The sequence below is a fragment of the Paramisgurnus dabryanus genome, chromosome 7, assembly GCF_030506205.2.
Source record: "Paramisgurnus dabryanus chromosome 7, PD_genome_1.1, whole genome shotgun sequence".
In the NCBI taxonomy this organism is placed as follows: domain Eukaryota; kingdom Metazoa; phylum Chordata; class Actinopteri; order Cypriniformes; family Cobitidae; genus Paramisgurnus; species Paramisgurnus dabryanus.
The window spans coordinates 31,393,158-31,408,422 of NC_133343.1; positions in this window are offsets into that span (position 1 = coordinate 31,393,158).

Sequence of the window (15,265 nt, forward strand, 5' to 3'; positions counted from 1 at the left end):
GCAAACTGATCCACTTTAATAAATAATTTAAGTCTCACTGGTATAGCCTTGAGTTAGTTAATGAGTAATGATAGTGATGTGTGCCTTATCAAACAGGATTAATGTGACAACGGTGATAGTACACTGAAATGGATTTAGTATCTGTCAGTCACATGGGGTTAAAAGCTTTCTTGAATACGCCCATCCTGCAGGACATGGGGTTTATCTCTGGGGTAAACTGTAGAGCTTTCTCATCTTATTGGTTTAGCATTACTTGGCTTGTAGCTTGTAGAAAAGCAGGTGATGTTTACTGACTAAAGTGAACTAGTGACTTTAGATGTCTGTGTACCAGACATGATTTATCAAATATAATCCAACCATTTTTAACCTTTAACCTTAAATGTGTAACTTGTTCAACATGTTTGTGGGATCAGACTACAGGAATTGAAATTTCAGATTATAAAACTTCAGTGGGTGATCTGATTTTTTTAAATCTGGATGACCACCCAAAATACCCTAGTACACCACTTTGAAACCTTTCAACACCCTTCCACAAAAGTCTAACCATGGCATTTATTTTTTTAACATGCAAACACCATTCAGATTCACTTAAGAAAATATTCAAATCTAGTTAATAGTGTACATTAGCAGCCATTACTATCAAACATGAAGCTAACACCTTTTGTAACATGATCATTTTATTATTTGAGCAATGATAGTTGAAATGCTCAAGATATTGGCAACAATTACAATAAGGTTGCATGCATTAACTAACATGAACAAACAATGAACAATATAGTTTTTCAGCATTTATTCATTCTTATTAATGTCAATTCTTCATGTTAGTTCATGGTTCATTAATTAATTTTAACATTTACAACGCTTGATTTTATATTAGTAAATGCCAATATGTGACATGTGAAAGATTAATAAATGCTGTAAAATGACCCCATACTGAAAAAAAATCAAATTTAATTTTAAATAGATTTTAAAATATTTAAAAAATTGCCAAAAACTGTGTACTGAAATATATTTTGAAATATGTTTACAAACTTTTTATATATATATTTTTTAATATATTGTAAAAATAAATTTATTTTAAAGCATTATATTTACATCACAGTGGAATAAACACTTTGTATGTGAGAAACCTATAAAAATAAAACAATTAAATATTTTAATCTAATTAAAGTTTTGAAAAGATTAAAAATAAATATATTTTCTATTGGAAAATATACTTGTAATTGTATATTTTATACATACTTAAATTGATTAATATATAAAAGTTTATTTTTTCCTATGGGTTATAAAATTAGAAATGTATTTGTTGCCCCTGAAATAAAATGTTGAAATATATGTATATATGTATATATATATATATATATATATATATATATATATATATATATATATATATATATATATATATATATATTTCACTTAAAAATAAATATACTTTCAAATTTAAAAAGCTCCAATAAGCTTTACCTTCTACAAAATGTATTTAGAATATATTTAAAACCCATTTTTGGCCAAATAAATTAAATTTTTTGCAGTATGGGATTGTTCATTGTTAGCTCATGTTATCTTATGCATTAAATAACTGTTAACAAATACAACCTTATTGTAAAGTGTTAATTAAATCGTTATTACTTGTATTATTATTTTAAAATAAATATTACTTTAAATTAATGACATAAATGTTAACATGTTTTACACTCAACAATGTTGATCTGTAGACTTGCCAAGAATTACTGCAGAGCATTGTTGCTATTATAATCATTATATTGCGCCATCTACAGGCCAGTAAAGGCATCACTTGTTTTTAAATAACGAAGAGATGTTGCGTTTGACAAATAGATTAAAATTAGGTTTACTTTACTTTTTTCATTAATAGTATTAGGGTAATAATTGTCTTACTAACCGTATAATATTTAAATACTATTATTGTGTTATTGTTTTCTTCCAGATATTAAGTTTATTAATTTATGTTTTATTTCATTATTTAACTTAATGCAAAACACTTAAGATAGTTAGAAAAAGCCAGCTGTAATTAAACTTAGTTGTAAAATTATTAATGAGGTAAATATTCCCTCTCGTGACACTAGGTGGCGATATTCATGCAAAGATGCTGTACATTCAACAAAGAAACTGGCCCAAAAAACTTCATGTGTTGAAATGAAGCTGTTTAGCCAATGTTTGATTCAATCGCATGATTAAGTGATAGTCTTTGTCTCCACCGTTTGTTTTCTTGACTACAGGTCATGAGTTTTGGTTGTGGCTCATGGGCTGGTGAGCTCAGAGAAGTCGAGGGACGACTCATTTAAAGAGACAGTAACCTTACGAAATAAAGATTAGAAAAATGTCATATTGACATCTGTTTGTGTTTTAACTCATGTGTGGGTCATTATGGAGAAATTGCACCTTTAAAAAGTCACCAAACCAAGCAATTAAATGAAATTGCTAAAAATATCTCAATAATTTCTCTGACTGTTACTGTACATTATAGCTCAGTGGTAGGGCATTGTGTTAACAGGCCAAAACATTGTGGATTCGAACTGATCAAATGTATACCTTATGCAAATGGCTAAATGACTAAACTAAAATGCAAATGGCTAAACTCCTATGTAATAGTAGAGCAGATACCCAGAGGGTATGTATATACATCTGTGTGTGTGTGTTTTGTGCGATTCAAACAATATGCAAAGGCAAACATATGCTGTATAGGTTGAGAACATGCCACTAGCTAACCACGCACATAGAAATGTACAGTATGAGTTTTACCATGATGTCAAACACACTGGACAATACTATAGAAAAGTTTAAAGGTCCAAAGAATAATAATCTGTTAAATTGTTTTCTGACATCTACATAGAAGGTCCATGGCTTTATTAAGTGCAAAAATGATCCAGAGACAGTTTTACATGTCCATTTACAACCCTAGGATTTGCACTTAGAGTGAAATGGTCTATTATTACCTTATTTGATAGGGTCATGAATAATAATGTTGAGCTCTGCTCTGATTGGCTGTTTCTCAGAGCGGCTATGTTTGAGTCTGTATCTGATGAAGATACAGAATAATCAATTGTTTGCAGATTGTTAATGGAAGTTTGTGTTTTTTTCAATATTGAAATGCAAAAGATAATTGTAACGTCAATAGTAGAACTTCAGCCTAAACGCTAGCATATAGCATTATATAGCGCTAACTCAGCAGTCACAACTTTGTTTTAACATTGTAACAACATTGTTCTTAATTTAATGTTGGGGGCATAAATCACAACTATAACATCACAGGCGGTGTTGCGTTGCGGTCTTTTGCATGCCCAATGTTTGCATAAGAAGGAGGAAACGATCATGTTTGAAGCTCATTTGATATTACCATGTACAGAACTCTTATTACTCCTCTATGCCCAAGTAAATAAAATTTTACATTCTACGGCACCTTCAAGTAGATTTAACTACTTAATTTAATGCAAAAATTGCAGTTGTCAAGGTGTTGCTATGCAGTTACTGTACACAGGGTAGTCGCTTGTTTGTGCAAAAGTTGCCCCTACGAAGCTAAGAGGAGTATGGGTGGTTGTCAAGGTGTTGCTATGCAGCTACCAGTGTATTCTGGAAGATGCTATAAGTAGTATTTAGCATGTTGCTATATTGTTGTCCATATATGTTAATATAGATGGTTTCATACCTGTAGGACACGTTTTTGCATTTATGCGCTTCAACTGAAGTGAGCTTCCGGTATGTACATTGACAAAATGGCCGTACTGTAGTGGGTCTTTGAAATTACACAAAATTTCTCCCCCTGTTATGTATGTTATGTAATGTTGTACGTTTTCTTTTCTGTAATGTTAAGTGAACATGCAATAATAAAAAAAAACAAATTACACAAAATAAACATATGTATGCAACACAAATATTTTTATTCCTTTTGTGAACATCATTTAATCGAGTAGAATTAAAATGTTTTGTTTGAATGTTGAATGAAGACATTATTTTTACATTGATTAAAATTGATTAAATACTGAAATCAGTAAAATTGAGTTTGCACACACAACCGGGCAGAAGGTGGCAGTAAAGCTCAATGAGAAAGACGTGAATTGCCATAAAAGGAGAATAAATATCGTTTGTTTTGAGCGCCAAAATGATTCGGCAGCCAGAGGAACTCTCTCAGACGGACACCACATTATTAAAGTAAGTTCAATTTATTCATTTATGTTCGCTTTCTAGTAGATGATTCATCTTCACTAGGTTACTGTTTTATGTAGCCATTTCAATGACTTACTGAGTTTTTGTAGTAAAATTATTAGTCATACTGGCAACTGGTTTAGTAAGTTACAGTCATTAAAGCTCATAAAGAAAAACACCGCAGTTTTTTTCAAACGTCATCTGTCTATTTCACGTTTGGCAGTTTTCCTAAATTGGGACTCAAGCATTATAATTGTTGAACTAACATGATACACCAAGATGAAAATGCACTTAAAAAATGATTCATTCAATTTACTATATTTTTTAAGGTTAGTGGTTGCAATCAATTGATTTAAGCTACATTTAAACAAAAAATTAGAATAAAAAACTTTTGTTTAAATGTAGCTTAAATAAATTGATTGCAACCACTTACCTTAAAAAAATAAGTAAATTGAATGAATCATTTTTTTCAGTGTGTTTGCTAAAACAACATTACTATAGGGAATGTGGAGTTGACGTCACGCCGTGTGCCATTATGAGTAATCCGCCATATTTGCAGGATCGCCTACTATCCCGCTGTATTGGAGTTAGTGTGTTGGAGGTTGTTTTTGTATTTTCTGTCGAGATTTTAATAAACTTCGATATGTTTGGTCAGTACTGCTCGATCAAGAACTGCCACAGCAGGTCACACGATCGTTCAGGGAGGAAACTGAACAACGGAATAAGTTTTTTCAGCTTTTATTTGGGGGAAGTCGGTGGAGGAGCTGACGAAAAGACGCCGGATCGCGTGGTTTGCCTGCCGCAATCAGGAGAAAAACTTTTACTTTAAAAAAAAAAATCCCTCCATCAGCGAGAGTGTGTTTGCTGCATTTTCAGTCATTCAGTAATTTGTGATTTATAAAAGCAGAACCACTTAAATTGTCTTGTTTTTATGCTAACACTGTCAAACTAACTTGTAAATGTAAATTATATAACGTTATTTATTCATTTCTGATCACCCTCACCACATGAGTTATAAAAATAAATCTTTAGACAATTTTGACGATTATAACAAATATTTTTTTATTAAATGCAACTGCTCAAATCCACTGCTTGTGACTCTTTAAAATGACATAACGTTAGATAAATATTTAGCATTTTGTTTGTTTTAATAACTTGGCCAAAACAGAAGTGCCATCTTATGAACATGTGTTGATTCATCGCACAGAATACAACGGAGAATTTTTTTATAGAATCATTAAAATACGTAGGTATTAACAACACATTGTCAGTAAATAGCTGGTTTGCCGACCGTCATAAGACTCTAAAAGAAGAAGTGCCATCTTACTATAAGCTTGAAGGGATTTATAGCTCTTAAACTCCTGCAAAGTGTAAATAAAGTCCTGCAAAAACAAGGTAATTGGCCAGATATGTAAGCGGAGGTAGTGCGTCTGGATCTGTAATCCAGTCTTGGGCTGCTAAATCATATGGATCTGTTGTTTATTTGTCCAAATTCTCGATTTCTTCCGTTCTTCTTCAATTTTACCTACTTTTAGCTTAACACACCCACAATTAAATGGCATAGCGGTCGGCGGTGCCTCTAAACATGGCGCCCACGTCCCATAATGCAACACTGCGGTGACGTACATTAACATTCCCTATAGTTTGAAACCTGTAATAATATATACAAAAACAACACATTTTCACCTGTGAAAGTTAAGGCATTTTTTTTTCGTGAATATGACGTATCTATGTATACATACTGTATCTATGGTCTGGGCAGTTGTCAGTGTGTTGCTATACGTGGTTGCTTAGGTGTTTTAAGGTTACCTCCTGGTTTTAAAGGGTTCCTGATGTTTGTTTATTGGGCCAAGTGAACTGAGCACAACCCAAGTGACCTAAATATAGCTTGTGTTACTCCTATGCACTTGATGTGGCTCGTTCCTTAGCTCTGTGTTGTTTTATGTAGTTCAGGGTCTGTATATGTAACACCATGGTCCTGGAGAAACATCTCATCTCACTATGCACTACACTCCGATATGGTTGAAATGACAAAAAGCTTTCTGATTTGAATCTTGACTTGACTTGTTTTATCGTCTGCCAGTTAAAAAAATCATACATTCAGTTACTTGGTAAAACAGCACTCATCAAGGCACACAATTTGAGGTAATGTTCATATCTATAATGTAAATGATGCAGGATGAGTTAGATTAAAGGAAAACACCATTATTTTTCAATATTTTACTATGTTCTCACCTCAACTTAGATTTAAATTAATTTTAAATTAATATTAAATGAATTAATATTAAATGAATACATACCTATCTTTTTTCAATGCTTGCACTTTTAATCTTTGTACAGCACGCCGTGAATTTGTTAGCATTTAGCCTAGCCCCATTCATTCCTTAGGATCCAAACAGGGATGAATTTAGAAGCCACCAAACACTTCCATGTTTTCCCTATTTAAAGGAACAGTATGTAAGAAATTTATATCAATGAATCATAAAATGGCCATGATATGTCACTAGACATTAAGAAATCATTTTCATTTCAAATACTTATGTCACTGACAACAGTGATCCGGCCAGGATATTGTCATTTAAAAAGTGGAGTTGCAGCCCTCGACTGATGTTTATGTTGTCATGTTGTGTATTGGCAACCAGTTGTGTGATTGCAGTACCAGTTTTAGCCACAAGTTTTGTTATTGCAATACCAGTTTTGGCCACAATCCTACATACGGTTCCTTTAAAGACTGTTACATTACACAAGTAATTATGGTGGCACAAAATAAAATGTGGCAATTTTACGTTTTATGTTTGGATCCTAAGTAATGAATGGTGCTAGGCTGAATGCTAACACACAGGGCCTGAAATTAACACCCGACCACGCGCCAAATGCGGGTGGATTTTGCAATTGGCGGGTAACACTGTCAATCTACCAGCCACATTGGCGGGTAGCCAATGCGAATCAGTGATGCGTGGGTCAATGTATAAACAACCCACTCCCGACCGACATTTTCAACTAACCCGCCTGGAATTGTTCAAAATAGTTTTTAAACCCGACCGACTGACCGCGGCCCGAATATCATTAAAATATTTGTCTGGGTAACCGGCAACCGCTCATTTCTTATCAACCTGTGCATATCACTGATGCAAATTGAGTGATTCATTGAGAGGATGCGACTGCTGTTTCGCAACGTTCATGCGATTGGAAAGAAGATGAGGCACTTCTCTGACTACGTTTGGATGTGCGAGTAAGTATTAAACTGTTGATGAGATGGGATGAGAATGCAATGGTGACATAGACTACAGTATAATCACAGTTGCACAGATGTGTAGTTCTGCTGTGACGGATCAGAACTCTTGGATGTGTAAACTTTAAAGAGAGTTGCGCTACTGTGTCTTATACTGTAGTATATTAACATACATTTTGCGAATAGAGTAATGAAAAACAAACGTATGTGGGGCATTTATGTGCGCAGTTCGTGCCCCCTCCGTATATGTGTGCGCGCGCGGGTTTAAGGGCACTCAATAGGGAACATCGGAGAGACGCCTTCCTCAAAGCAAGCGTACATAAAGTCTTTCTGCTCTTGACAGGGCACATATAATAAACAAAATAATCTCAACAGTATTCTTATTCTAATAAAACATTTCGTTATGTCTTAACTTAAGTGTATGTATAGAGACTAGAGAGTCAAAAACTGTGTCTGTGATGGTCTTAAAGAGACAGTAACCTCAATTAACATACTTAAGTCTGTGTCATTAATGTTAATCAAACAACCTAAGACAAAGAGAAATTCACTTTTGTAGCTCTAAAAATTATTATATTTAATTCATAAATGAAAAACAGTGTTATCATTCACTATTCAGGCAAAAAAAAACTGGCTGGTAAAAAGTCACTGTGGCAGGTGGATTTCTAAATCCACCTGCCACAGTGGCTGGTGGTCAAAAAAGTTAACTTCAGGCCCTGCTAACACATTCACGATGCACTGTACAAAGATCAAGTGCACACATTGAAAAAAGATAGGGATGTATTCCTTTGTCGAGTTGAGGTAAGAACAGTAAATGTTAAAAACTGTGTTTTTTTCCTTTAAAGGGACTGTAAGTAGGATTTACCCCCATCTAAAATTGTATTTTGCATTCAAATGAACAGTGCTCTCTAGCACCTCGCTTTTCCAAATGCGTGTTGCAACTACGGTAGCCGTTATGTAATCACTGATCTCCTTGTCCGTTTCAGCTGGTTCACGTGTTCTGAATGAAAACGCATTGTGGAAACGTGCTGGTAGGTTAGTGCTTTTTGTCCCTCTCTGCTATTATAGTATATCAATACGGTAGAACGACATGGAAGCTTCCTTGGACTTACCCGTTCAATATAAGTAAAGAGAAGAAATTCTAAGCTTATAAAGAAAAGTCAGATCACTGGCAGAGGTCATTTGACACCCACAAGGATATATTTATAAATAAAGACATTGATTTTGATTAATAAAACACTTTAAATCCTACTTACAATCCCTTTATGTTTAATATTTAGGTGTTCCTGTAGCTCAGTAGTAGAGAAGTGCATAAGCAGCACAAAAAGTTGTGGGTTCACACATTTTGATAAAATCAAATGTATACTGCACTGTAAGTCGCTTTGTATAAAAGCATCTGCCAAATGCATAAATGTGTATATAGATACAGAGTTAAGGGTCTTGTTAAAATGCATAACCCTGAATACAACAAATATTAACAGTAATGCTTGCCTTAGAAAACATTTATATTTACGCATTGAATTAACTGCAGGGTCTAACACTGAGCGGTGTGTGCGTGTGTGTGTTTGTGTGTTTGTGCGTGTGTGTGTGTGCGTATGGCACGGTCTGGGTAACATATGCCATCCGGGCAAGCGGTGAGGTTATTATGTCTTAGACAGCTGAGCATCTGCTGAGAGCCGTTCAAGTACAGTGAAATAGTCATGATGTTGTTTACTCTCGCACATTTAACCCAAGATGCCCCCGATGCTCTGACATGCCCCGCCAAATTCCCTCCAGCGAAACCACATCATAGCGCTGGTCTAGGATCAGATTTCTCCATGAATATATTGACCTTGGCTGCACGTGCAAACAGCCTAAACTGATAGAGTGCCATGTGACTGTATGTTAACACATTCGCTGTGAAAAAAAGCTTGAGGAAATATACAGGAAAACAGAGAAGAATTAAAAGGATCATCATGTTGTTTCAAACCTGCAGAAGTTTCTTTTCTCCTGTGAAATACAAAACAAGTTTACAGGTAATATAGAGTATACACTGTTTATAAAAACCTTGAATTTGAATATACAATTAATTTAACCTTTTTTTTTACCTAAAGTGAAACTAAAGGGAAATTTTGACTAGTAAGGAGGTGATATAAATTCTAAAAATGTGGCTACTAACCGACATCGTTGCCTGGGTTGGGTATATTTGAGGCGGGTTTATCAAATGAAGGTCCAGATTCTATAGGGTTAGTGGCATGTTTGTTTAAGTGATTTCAAATGTCAACATTGGCTTTCAGAGATCATGCACCCCGCCTTTAAGCTAATTTAAGTTTATTTTTATAATTTATAGTAAATACTGTTCAAGAAAGTTGAAATTAATTGTTGATTAAACTCAAAAATCTAAGTGCAACAAGGAATAATTTACAGTGTATTTACTTAAGCTATTAAGGTGTAATATACACAAAAAGTTGGTTTAACTTTAAAAAAGTAAGGTTGCCTTAACATTTTGAAATAATTCAACTTTAAAATAATAGTTGACACATTTTTTTTAGTTAACTTATATTTTTAAGTTGAAAATTTTATGGCAACCAGGTAACTTACTTTAAGTTGAACCAACAAATCTTTTTTACAGTGTATGATTACACTTATGTTTCAAAATAATGCTGGGTTATTGGGTCAAAGAGGGATTAACCAACTCGTTGGCTTGTAATTTTACTTATGCCAAGTTGTTTCAACCCAAAATTTCTGGTTATTGTGAATCATTATGGGTCAAAATAATTTTTGGTGGGTTAATTTTTCCCAACGGTTGGGTTTGTCCATTTTTGATCCAATGTTGCGTTGAAAATAATATTTTGATAAAATTTTACGTTTGTGTTTAATGTAAATCGATTAATCTTTGCAGTCTTTGTTTATAATTTTCAGGGTGCAATACAATGTAACCTATGTTCATGTTGCTCAATGGATGGTGGACTGAGTTAGCAACACAAAAAATCAGGGGTTCAATCCTAAGAAACACATTTTGAAAAAATACAAACCTGTTTATGCACTTTATTGCTTTGGATAAAAGCATCTGCCAAATGCATAAAAAGTGAAAAGTTGGATCAACATAAAAATTACTTCAATTGGTAACACTTACAAAATGTACGTTTTTTCAACTTAAAATTTCCATTTAGTTTCACTTTAGGTGAAAAATTTAAGTTGAATTTGTTTTAATTTTAGGTGGTTACAGTGTAGTGTAATAAGTGTAAATGTAAACTATGTCCGACTGTCACCAGCAAGTCAACAGTTAGAGGCTGTTTACACTTGGCATTAACATGCGTTTTCGTCGATCGGATCACAAGTGGACGACGTTAATGCCAGGTGTAAACGGTGTTCAAAACGTTTTGAACGCGTCCACTTTCGACCACTTTCAACCACATCCAGAGGTAGTCGAAACCACTTTCGATCGGATCGCTTTGGAGTTGCGGAACGCAACGTGGTTGAATGTGTTCGAACAGCCACACGCGACCGCCTTCTCTCCGCCCATTTATCTAATCTGAGGTATTAAACACTAATTTTACGTCTTTTTTTGACTTCTGGCGTGAACATACGGTGAACAGCGCTTTTTTAGCCTTTCATTGATAAATCTACTGCGGGTGTTCTCCATAGTTTCGTTTTGAAAGCGTGAAAGTTGCGCGATCCTATTTCATCAATTGCGCTGAAAATTCAGAGAAAGCTCAACAAATAAACGTACAAAACACTGTGCAGCATGTATTCTTGCTAAACAAGCAGAAGGCTAAATATCATGTGTTAAATGCCTTTGATAACCCCACAACATCACACCAACAGAAAAATGGAACTAAGATCTGTAATCTAAGATTGTACATGTGAATTCAACTTTTATTAGACTCCCATCAGGTGGTGTTCATATGTTTGCTGATGAATTATGCATGTGGTTTGTGGACTATACAAAGACAAGCAAACATCAGAAGAAAGGCGCCATACATCCTTTGCGCTTCTTGACGACTTTAGTTTCTAATATAAGAATTGATTCAAGAAGCATAGAAGATGTGATGCACATTTACCTAAAAAATTTACCTAAACTACTTTTACTGCAAATTACATCACAATTGTTTGTCACAGTAAGTACTGAGATTACACCGAGAGCAAATGGGAAGTTTTGCTAGGGACAATTTATTTGTCTCTTCACTAAAGTTTTCATCAATGTCTCAAACAATGCTCAGCTTTGTCAAGATCATTTCTGCAATTAAAATAAAATTTCAAAATGACTCGAAGACAAAATCTGAGCTATGCTACTGTATTAACATTTTGCTGTACTCTCTTACCATCTGTCAAAATTCTCAAATTTAAGTTCATATTTAAATGAAACATTACTAAACCCAGAGTTCCTGAGCAATAAGAGAGCAATACTATTTATCTCTATGTTAAGCAATTACATTTACCAGACAATATTTAACCAGTGCAGTAAAACGTCACGTTAGGTTAAAGCTCATGCGAACACTGTAACAGCTGAAGTGTCTGTCATAATCACCTCTATGTCTCTTAATGAAAGGTGTAAATGAAAACCAGGTGTCATCTATCCACACCTGTCCAACTATATACCTCACTTTCAAAGCAGGTACATCTTTTCTCACTATTGAAAAAGCGTGAGTTTTGTGTCCTTATTTCACATCGCCGTGACTGCATGTGGATGGCAGAACTTGAAAGAAGTTTGGTTGACTTTGAGAGTTGAGTTACAGTGAATGACATCAGCGGAGCGGAGCTCTGGATAATAGCGGCTCTCGTGAGAGGTTCAGCGTCCTTCAGCTGCTGGCGCCGAGCGGCGATTAAACCCCGCAGCGTTCCCCAAACTCTCCAGTAATGCGCCCAGGACCCTCTTCCAACTTTGGCCATTAAGTGTCATTAAGGCAGTAGGGTTCATCTGGCGAGGGCTTGCAGAAAAGGGGCGGGATTATCAGTCTATCAGAGCCAATTTGCTGTCTAGAGATCTGTCAGATGGGCTCAGAAGTAACGTTGAACTGTTTAACGTGGAACAATGCATGTGTGCACCATCATGACTTTTGTCAATGAATGCAAATTCCTTTCTGTATTTTTCGTCCAGCTCACCTTAATCAAATGTATTTTTTATATGAAATTACTTCCTCATTTGCTAGTTATGTCCATGTAGCTCAGTTGGAGCATTGCATTAGCAGCACAAACAATGTGGGTTCAATTCCTAGTGAATCCAGTATAGATGTATAGCTTTAAGTTGCTTTGGATAAAAGTGTCCAAATGCATAAAAGCCATAGTTTGCATTTTTGTAGCTCAGGAGATTTGATGAGTTTCAAAAACATAATACAAATATTTTCAAAATACTTTCAAAGCATGGAGCAATGAAATGAACTGAAACTACATTACTAAGATAATTTGGTTTTGCAAAAAGTGATTAAATATCATTAAAAATTCAATATGAACTCGCTTTTCATTGCAAAATCTCAGTTTGCGACAATAGTTGTGTTTCTGTTACCCTTTTAACTACCAAATTAAAATTACGAATTGAAAATACAATCAATGTAAACGCCTCAATTTCCCTCCTATATATCGCAAAAAAGTTTTATGCACGCATGTGGTGATTTTTCTGACAATTAGAATCTGGAATTTATCGCAAAACTGAAAACGTTTTTGCATTTACAGTTTACCTTACGTGCATAAAAGTCAAATGAGCATTCTTTAACTCTTTCCCCGTCATAGTTTTTAAAGTTGCCAGCCAGCGCCAGCATTTTTTTATGCTTTTCACAAAAGTTGAATGCCTTCCAGTAAATGTTTTTCTTTAAATATATAAACATACAATATATCAAATGAAAGAACAGACCCGCTGCTTTTAAACAAAGTTTCATCCTACCTTCATTAGTTCTCTTTTATCACCTCTCAAATATGGGTAAGTTTCTTCAAAAATACCAAATTTTAAGCAAATAGCTGAGATAATTGCATTTTAGTGAAGGACTTTTGATGGAGTCTGAACTGTTTTCCCTAAGGGGTTGCTTCCGGGTAGGGTTGCAGGGTTCCCGCGGGGTCTTAAAAAGTCTAAAATTCAGAATGTTAAATTTAAGGCCTTAAAAAGTCTTTAAAACAGCCAGATTTTTATCCCAGGTCTTAAATTTAATTTACCAAAGTCTTAAATTTCTTACCTCTGTTCATTCCCGAAAAGCGTTGTCCGCAGAATATAAAATAGTAATTTAAAACGCGGAAGAACTAACTTATTCAGGGGCGGAGGCAGAAAGTGTATAGTGGGTCTCTAAAAAGAAACGTTCCGCACTTTGTCATAATCCACGCAAATCGTGCCATAAGCTATATTTCAGGTGTTGTGATCTGACTGTATACTGTGGGTTTGGCGAGAAACAATCCTTAAATTTAGTTTTGTATAAGCAAAAATCTTTTTCGGGGTAACGTAATTTAACCAACTAGCCCGTGGCTTACCTGAGCATTTGCCAGGTTCTGAAACATAGAGGACACAGAAGCGAACAAAAATCAACGCTGCTTTATTGAAAATCAACTTAAACAGTCGGGCCGTCGAGTCACGAGCCACCAACAGCGTGTCAACTTTAGTGTTACACAGTTTTATATTTTAGACTTTAATATTGCTCTCTGCTGCAATGCACTCGAACCTAACGCGCTCCCTCGTCAGCTCTCCACAAACAGCAGCGATTGGCAGACGGAAAGCAAGAAAGTACCGTAATAAGCCATATATTTCAAAAAAGTGCAATTGTCTTCTTTTAGGAACAATACAAACTTTTTGATTGCGCAAATGCTTCAGGAGTTAAGGTTAAATGAACAGCGGTAGATCAGAGCCCTTGTTGCTGCATACGGCATCGCCTGGTTTATTTAAGTTAACTGAGCATTACATTCGCAAGTCATAAGCATATTACAACAATTAACGATTAACTAAGAATAATAATCAATATTTTAAAGTTAATTTCAAAGTTAATATTCTGAAATAAAAGTCTTTATGACGTATCCATCTTAGAAATGCGACCCTTCGGAGGCTACAGCCTTCGGATTGAGAAACGGTCTTAGTGGATAACGTTAGCAACGCATATCAAACAGCCTTTTAATGGTACATTTCATTTTCTTAATGCAGATTAATCCGTTAGTGTGTAATTAGAGAGGCTATTAAACCTGATGGCGGTATATAGTGCATATTTATGCATAAAACGTATGGGTGGAGTGTTTTTTTGGCTCTGTGATTCTGTATTCAATTAAATGCAATACATTAATTTATTAATAACTTGTATTAATAAAATGCATATATCAATGCTTTTAGGGATTAATCATAATTGAAAGTGATCTTTTGTTCTTTGTATATTTATAAACAGGCACAAGATATATACACAGCACACAGTCAGTTGTACATTAAACATTATGGGGTGGTTTCCCGGGCAGGGATTAGCTTAAACAAGGACTAGGCCTTAGTTTAATTATGACATATAACTAGTTTTAATAAACATGCCTTACTAAAACCATTACTAAAACCAACTGTGCATTTTGATGTATTTTAAGATATGTCAGTGCAAATTGTTTATAAGTTTGGAAAGCTCTTATCCCTGTCTGGGAAACCTCCCCTATAAGCTTACGTACTACAGAGTGTGATGCATTTTAAAGCTTTAAAGTTGTATGAGGCAGCGTAAAACTAGGCACAAACCAGCAGCTGACCATACTAACTGATCTAATATTAGTGGATTTTATTTGTCAAAAAACATTGTTGTACTACTTGCACATATTAGTGTGATGTATAAATATTGTAAATCAATGCATTTCTTGACTATTAATTAAGAAAAATCACAGCTCTTTGCCTCTAACTCAATGTATTTCAATGGCTCACTATGAGCCATTTTTGGTCTTTCATTGTCAGAAGTC